This window comes from Sus scrofa, chromosome 1, assembly GCF_054392235.1.
Source record: "Sus scrofa isolate SSC_HxYL_T2T_F1_AM1 chromosome 1, Sscrofa_HxYL_maternal_Yorkshire_Landrace_v2.0, whole genome shotgun sequence".
In the NCBI taxonomy this organism is placed as follows: Eukaryota; Metazoa; Chordata; class Mammalia; order Artiodactyla; family Suidae; genus Sus; species Sus scrofa.
In genome coordinates this window covers 202073210-202080610 of record NC_139383.1, presented here as the reverse complement: position 1 = coordinate 202080610, position 7401 = coordinate 202073210, and the positions used below count along the sequence as shown (strand labels likewise).

Sequence of the window (7401 nt, the reverse complement as noted above, 5' to 3'; positions counted from 1 at the left end):
TTCCCTGACTCCTTTCACTCCACCACCATCATGCTATTTCTTCAAGCACTCATCACTATCTGATATTACCCTGTTTTTTCTCTTGTTTTAATTTCTTTCTTTGTTCTGTTTCCCTTGCCCCCACTAGAATGTAAATTCCATGAGAGCAGGGGTTTTGTCCTGTTTTCTGTTCTAGCCTCCCCTAGAACAGGATTTGGCATCTTTCAGGTGCTTGACAAAGACCCAACCCATGAATGAATGGCTCTGCCCACAGAGTTCACAGCACCTCTATGAGGAAGAACTGTTTATTGGTATTTACAGATAAGGAAACCGAGGATCAAGGAAGATGAGTGATCAAGGCTCAAGGAAGATAAGTGACTTGAAGGTGTAGGATGGCTAAGAGGAAACAAAGATAGGGTTCTTGGCCTGTCTTGACATTCCCAAGCTGAATGTTCTTGGGTACTGACTTCAGTCTTGATTTCCTCTTCTTGGAAATGAAGATATGGTGTACAGACTATATCTCAAGTAGAGGGGGAAAAAAAGAAGAAGAAGGAAGTCTAAATTTCAGATTGTCCCCACCTTTTTTGCTGGGGTGGCCATGGAGCAGCTCTGAGTGGAGTACTGGCCTTCCACTTCTCCATTCAGACTGTCAGGTGATGCCTAATTCAGGGATCACTCCAGCACCCTTTCACCCCTCCCACTGCCACTCTTGCCCACCAAGGGGGAGGCAACACTTTCTGGAGCTCCTCCATTTTTTTTTTTTTTTTTTGTCTTTTTAGGGCCACTCCGGCGGCCTATGGAGGTCCCCAGGCTAAGGGTCTAATCAGAGCTGTAGCCACTGGCCTACACCAAAGCCATAGCAACGTGGGATCCGAGCCACCTCTGCAACCTACACCACAGCTCATGGCAATGCCGGATCCTTAACCCTCTGAGCAAGGCCAGGGATGAAACCCACAACCTCATGGTTCCTAGTCGGATTCATTAACCACGCGCCACGATGGGAACTCCCAAGTGCCCCCAGTTTCTTCAAGGAGACCCTTCCTTTCCTGTCAAGTGGAGTGGTTTAGACCAAAAACAACATGGGACATTGAATTCATCATATTTGTCTCCCTACTTTTGTATTGGTTTGAAATTGTCCATAACAGCAACAGCAGCAAAAGCCGATGCTCCCCTGCAGCATGCCCGGCACCCAGAAGCTTAAATATTTCTAGCTTGCTCTCATGCTTGATCCACAAAAGTGAGAGCAGCAGAGGAGCTCTATTCCCTGAAATGTAGGTCCATATTGCCCTACTCCTGGCATGTCATCCCAGGGGGTTACAGGAGCATGGGGGCATGCCTTCTCTTTTGACCCTTGGTTTGTAAGTTTTCCTCAAAAGCCCATTCTTTAAAAAAAAAAAAAAAGGTGAGGGGGGGAGTTTTGCAGCAAGATTGTCAGTTCAGCCTCCAATACTTCCCACTTACAAGTTACTTGCTGTACCCCGGTCCCCCAGCTGTAAAATGGGGATAACAATCATAGTACTTGTATCATAGAATCAGTGGGGAGTAAAATTAGTTATAGCATGTAAAGCTCTTAACACTGCCTGATGCATATTTAGCCTCAAAAAATGTTAACTCGTGTCTTGCCATGCTGACCGCATTGTCCTGGACTCTTAGGAATTTGTCTTATCAGTAAAACTGTATATCCTTGAGGATGGAAATTACATTTCATACTCCTGTGCTACCACCCCAGACTAACAAATACAACTTCTTTGGGGTTTTTTTGTTTTTTGTTTTTTGTTTTTTTGGTTTTTTGTCTTTTTGCCTTTTCTAGGGCCGCTCCTGCAGCATATGGAGATTCCCAGGCTAGGAGTCCAATAGGAGCTGTAGCTACTGGCCTACGCCAGAGCCACAGCAACATGGGATCTGAGCCACGTCTGCAAACTACATCACAGCTCATGGCAACGCCAAGTCCTTAACCCACTGAGTATGGCCAGGGATCGAACCCGAAACCTCAAGGTTCCTAGTCGGATTCGTTAACCGCTGCGCCACGACAGGAACTCCAGATATAACTTCTTTGTGAACATCAGCTCCATCCTCAGATCCTGCCACTGGTTTATGTGGCCTTGGCAAGTCACTTTTCTCTGCCTGCTTTCCTATCTGTGAAATGGGTATCCTAGGGGTTGGGGAAGCCATTGCGTTTGTGAAAGACCCAATTTTTACACAAATTTTTGTTTTGGCCACGCCTGCAAAATGCAGAAGTTCCTGGGTAGGGTATCAAACCTGCACCACAGCAGCAACCCAAGCTGCTGCTGTGACAACACTGGATCCTGAATCTGCTGCACCACAAGAGAACTTCTATACGAATTTTTAAAGCAAATAAAAAAATGTATGAACACACATATGCAAACTTTCAATTACACAAATAATAGAGGAACACTTCACTCTTAGAAAACTGCAAATAATATAGAAATAAAAAGTGAAATTCCAGAGTTCCCTGGTGGCACAAAGTGTTAAGGATCCAGCATTGTCACTACAATGGCTTGGGTTGCTACTGTGGCATGGGTTCAATCCCTGACCCTGGAATTTCCACATGCATCCTGGGTGCGACCAAAAAAGAAAAAGTGACTCCTTCACTTCGATCCCACTTCTCCCACTGTAGTAAATGTATGTCTATTATTCCATGCCTTTCTATACAGTATTGTTATAAATGGGTGAACACAGAGATCTATACATAGGATTTTGCTTCATTTTATTCTTCTGACAGGAGTGGACATTGCCTTATATGTTATTTTACAACTTCATCTTTCCATTTGTCGTATGTTTTGGAGCTTGGTCTATGTCAGCACACAGACATCTAACTCATGCACACTATTCCATAGTATGAATGTTCCATGATTTATCTATACTCCTATTTCTGGGCCTTTAATTTCTTACAATTTTCACCTTTATGAGCTACCTCAATGAATAATCTTCTCTATACAACTTTGGGCACAAGTATAAACATATGACATATATTTAACAGTAAAGTTATTAGGTCAAAATTTAGGTATTTTATAAGTTTTATTTTATTTATTTATTTTTCTCTTTTTAGAGCCATACCCACAGCATATGAAGGTTCCCAGGCTGGGAGCTGAATTGGAGCTGTAGCCACCAGCCTACGCCACAGCCACAGCAACATGTATCCGAGCCGCGTCTGCAACCTACACTACAGCTCACAGCAACACGGGATCCTTAACCCACTGAGCGATGCCAGGGATCGAACGTGCAACCTCGTGGATACTAGTCAGATCTGTTTCCGCTGAACTAAGATGGGAACTCCGCATTTTACAAGCTTTAAAAGTGAATGCTAATTACAAAAATGTTGTACCAATTTGCACTTACTTCTCCACATGCTTTCCCAAGCTGTATGTCATCTTTCTTATCTTTGCCAGTTGCCTTAGCAAAAGATGGTATTTCATTGTTCTAACTTGAATTTTCCTGATTACTACTGAGGGTAACTTTTTTTCAGATGCTCATTGGCCATTTATACTTTTACCATGAGTTGCCTTTGCACATTCTTTGTCTGTTTTTCTACTGTGATTTTTTCTTATTGATACCTAATAGCTATTTATATATTCTGGATATTGAGCCTTTGTTAGGACCACAAATGTTTTCTCCCTGTGTGAGTCTAGTCTTTAATTTTTAGCTTTATGTATAGCGATGTCTTGGGAGTTCCCTGGTGACTCAGCAGCTTAAGGATCCAGCGTTGTCACAACTGTGGCTCTGGTCACTACTGTGCTGCAAGTTCGATCCCTGGCCCTAGGAACCTCCACATGTCCCATGCATGGCAAAAAAAAAAAAAAAACAACTTTATAGTCAGAATTCCTGTCATCACTCTGCAGGTTAAAGACCTGATGTTGTCTCTGTGAGGATGTGGTTTCAATCCCTGGCTTCGCTCAGTGGGTTAAGGATCCAGCATTGCTGTGGTTGTGGCCTAGGCAACAGCTGCAGCTCCAATTCAACCCCTGGCCCAGGAACTTCGATATTCTGCAGGTATGACTATAAAAAGAAAAAAATATATATATTACTGTGATGCCTTGAAAATGCTCTGAGCTCCTATTGTTTTTCTTGCTATTTTCAATTTAATGCAGAGTCTAACTTGGGGAAGCCATCACACTGCACTTCCTGGAAAATCTGCTAGTGGCAAAGGAGGCCTAAGGTTTTTGCCCTGCCTTTTCTATAAAGTGGATTTTGTTTCATTTTTTTCAGTGCTTATTGCTAGCAGAATGTGAACAAATTAAAGAGGCATCCAGAGTCAAGAATGTGGCTGCCTTGAAGGACTTAGCTTTTTATTCAGAATGAAATCAAGAGCCATGGGAGGCTTTGAACAGAGGAAGAGCATAAGCAGACTGATGTTTTAGAAGTCTGTGTTCTTGATGCCACAGGGAGAGGAGACTACTGAGAGACCAACCAGGAGGCTACTGCAATAATCCAGGCAAGAAATGATGGCAGCCTGGGTTGATGTTATCTGTGATGGAGGTGAAGGTGGTGAGAAGTGATCAGATTTGGACTATATATTGAAGATGGAGTCAACTGGACCTACCAATGCACTGGATAAGTAGTACGAGAGAAAGAGAAGAGGCAAAAATATCTCAAGGTATTTGACCTAAACAACTGAAAGCTTTTTCCTTTTTCTTTTTCTCGGCTACGCCCCTGCCATGTGGGAGTTCCCTGGCCACGGATCAAACCTGCATCACATCAGTGACCCGAGCCACTGCAGTGACAACACCAGATCTTTAACCAACTGCACAAGGGAACTCCAGTAACTGAATGCTTTTGCTCAGGAAGTAACATTGTTTGGATTGGGCTACATTTGAAGTCAGCTCCATAAGGACAGGGATCCTTTCTGTTCTGCAACTCCTGTTTTGCAGAGCTGTGCCTCCAGCACACAGAGGACACTCTTCAGCCTGCCTCTCCCAGATGTTCCCACTTCTGATTCCCCACCACTCCCTCCCATTGTCCTCCTGCCCCTGAGTTCCTACTGTACCCCATGCTCCTGTCTCCTTCATCCTCTCAGGATTTTCCATATGCATAGATCCCCAAGGGAGTGGAATAATAGAGTGATGGGGAGATGTTGAGAGCTTCTCTCTTCTCATTCCAGTCCTCCTGTGGCCCTTTTACCAAGGCTTTTAGCAACTGTCTGCATTAGCCACAAGACAAGGAGATGGGAACAAAAGCAGGATGAGAGGCTCTTGTCCTTTCTCCCTTTCTAGAAGAGGCTGGCTAGCTCTTTTCACTTCTGTACTCAGTGGCAGACATTTCTTACTGAGCATATTACACCACCACCCCATCATCATCGTTGTCGTTGTCATCAAAATTTCAATCAAAAGAACTGAAATTGTCATTTGGTACATATTTCATATACGCCAGACCCTATGCCAAACATCTCACCTACTCATTTACTCCCCTGGATAACCCTGTGTGTTAGGTATTATCCCCACATTAGAGGTGTAGAAACTGAGACTAAGTTTCCCTCAACCCTCTTGTGAAGCCCTCAGCCCATTGCTTTACAAGGCACACTCCTTCTTCAGTCCTTTACTGATACATGCAAGAAATGCTCCGTTTCTGCTTGCAGTCAGCCTTCAGACTTCAAATCCAAATTCTTATCAACTGTTTAAAGATGTACCTTCCCTCCATGCATTCGACTAAATACTTCCTGCCTCAGGAGTGCTTTGGCTTTTTTGTTCTTCAGTGACCCTACAGCCTTCGGTCTTTCTCAGGCAATTTTCTCAGACAACTGTCTTTGGTACCTCTAACGTAGTGCTCAGGCAACAGGATGTGTTGTTCTGCTCAGTTTGGGGGCAAAAGAGCAACTTCCAGATTTGGGTCAAGAGAAACATGGCAGCAGCTTTTTGGAGATTTTACTATTTTACCCATTTCTTACCGAAAATCTCAATCTCTCTCTTTCTCCCTCTCTCTCTCTCTCTCTCTCTCTATCTCTCTGTCTCTGTTTCTCTCTCTCTCTCTCTCTCTCTCTCTCACACACACACACACACACACACACACACAGTTTTCTCTTGCCTTGAACATATTTAAGGCGATTTGCTCTTGTCATAAGGTAGAGAAGAAAAGTATGGGCTTTAGATGAGGCTCATTTGCATTCAAACAGGCTATCCCTTAACCCTCCTACGTTGTTGGTAGAAATGTAAATTGGTGCAGCCACTATGGAAAACAACATGGAGGTTCCTCAAAAACTAAATGTGGAATTGCCATATAATCCAGCAATCCCACTCCTGGGCATATATCCAGACAAAACTACAATTCAAAAAGATACATTCACCAATATGCTTTACAATAGCCAAGACATGGAAGCGACCTAAATGTTCATTGACAGGGAGTTCCTGTCATGGCACAGCAGAAAGGAATCTGACTAGGAACCATGAGGTTGAGGGTTTGATCCCTGGCCTCGTTCAGTGGGTTAAGGATCCAGTGTTGCCCTGGGCTGTGGTGTAGGTCATATATGCAGCTAGGATTGGCGTTGCTGTGGCTGTGGTGTAGGTCGGCAGCTAAAGCTCCAATTAGACCCCTAGCCTGGGAACCTCCATGTGTCGGGGGCGCAGAAAAGTCCATTGACAGATTAATGGATAAAGATGTTATATATATGTGTGTATACACACACACACACACACACACACACGCACACACAATGGAATATTACTCAGCCATAATAATACTGAAATAATGCCATTTGCAGCAACATGGATGGACCTAGAGATTATCATACTAAGTGAAGTCAGACAGAGAAAAATAGCACATGATATCGCTTATATGTGGAATCAAAAATATGACACAGGAAACCCCTGGTGGCTTAGTAGGTTAAGAATCCAGCACTGTCACTGCTGTGGCTCTGGTTACTGCTGTGGTGTGGGTTCAATCCCTAGCCCGGGAACTTCCACATGCCACAGGCATGGCCAAAATAAAATAAAATGAAATAAAACACAGCGCAGATGAACATATCTACAAAACAGAAACAGACTCACTGATATAGAGAACAGATCTGTGGTTGCCAAGGAGGAGAGGGGTGGAAGAGGGACAGATTGGGAGTTTGGGATTAGAAGATGCAAACTATTATATGCAGGATAGATAAACAACAAAGTCCTACTGTATAGCATAGGGAACTATACTCAGTATCCTCTGATAAACCAAAATGTAAAACAATGTGAAAAAGAATGTGTGTGTGTATATTTGTACATTTTATATATATATATATACACACACACACACACACACACACACACACACACATATGAATCACTTTGCTGTGCAGAAATTAATACAACATTGTAAACCAATACCTACAATAAAATTTTAGAAACTAAAAAATAGAAGTTCTCCTATAGTGCAGTGGATTAAGGATCCGGTGTTGTCACTGCCGTGGCTTGGGTTGCTGCTGTAGCATGGGTT

General features: G+C 43.3%; 1 long non-coding RNA gene across 2 annotated transcripts in view; it reads left to right on the top strand.

Moving 5' to 3' along the window:
• Positions 1-6934, top strand: part of LOC146406965 (uncharacterized) — a 54732-nt gene extending 47798 nt beyond the window's left edge. The window contains exons 3-4 of one of the 2 annotated variants that reach the window (XR_014841584.1): positions 3840-3990; positions 4207-6934. This is a non-coding gene — a long non-coding RNA (uncharacterized LOC146406965). Of the gene's footprint in view, positions 1-3839; positions 3991-4088 lie in introns of both variants that reach the window. The other variant, XR_014841597.1, reaches the window with a different exon arrangement.
• The last annotated feature ends 467 nt before the right edge of the window (positions 6935-7401 follow it).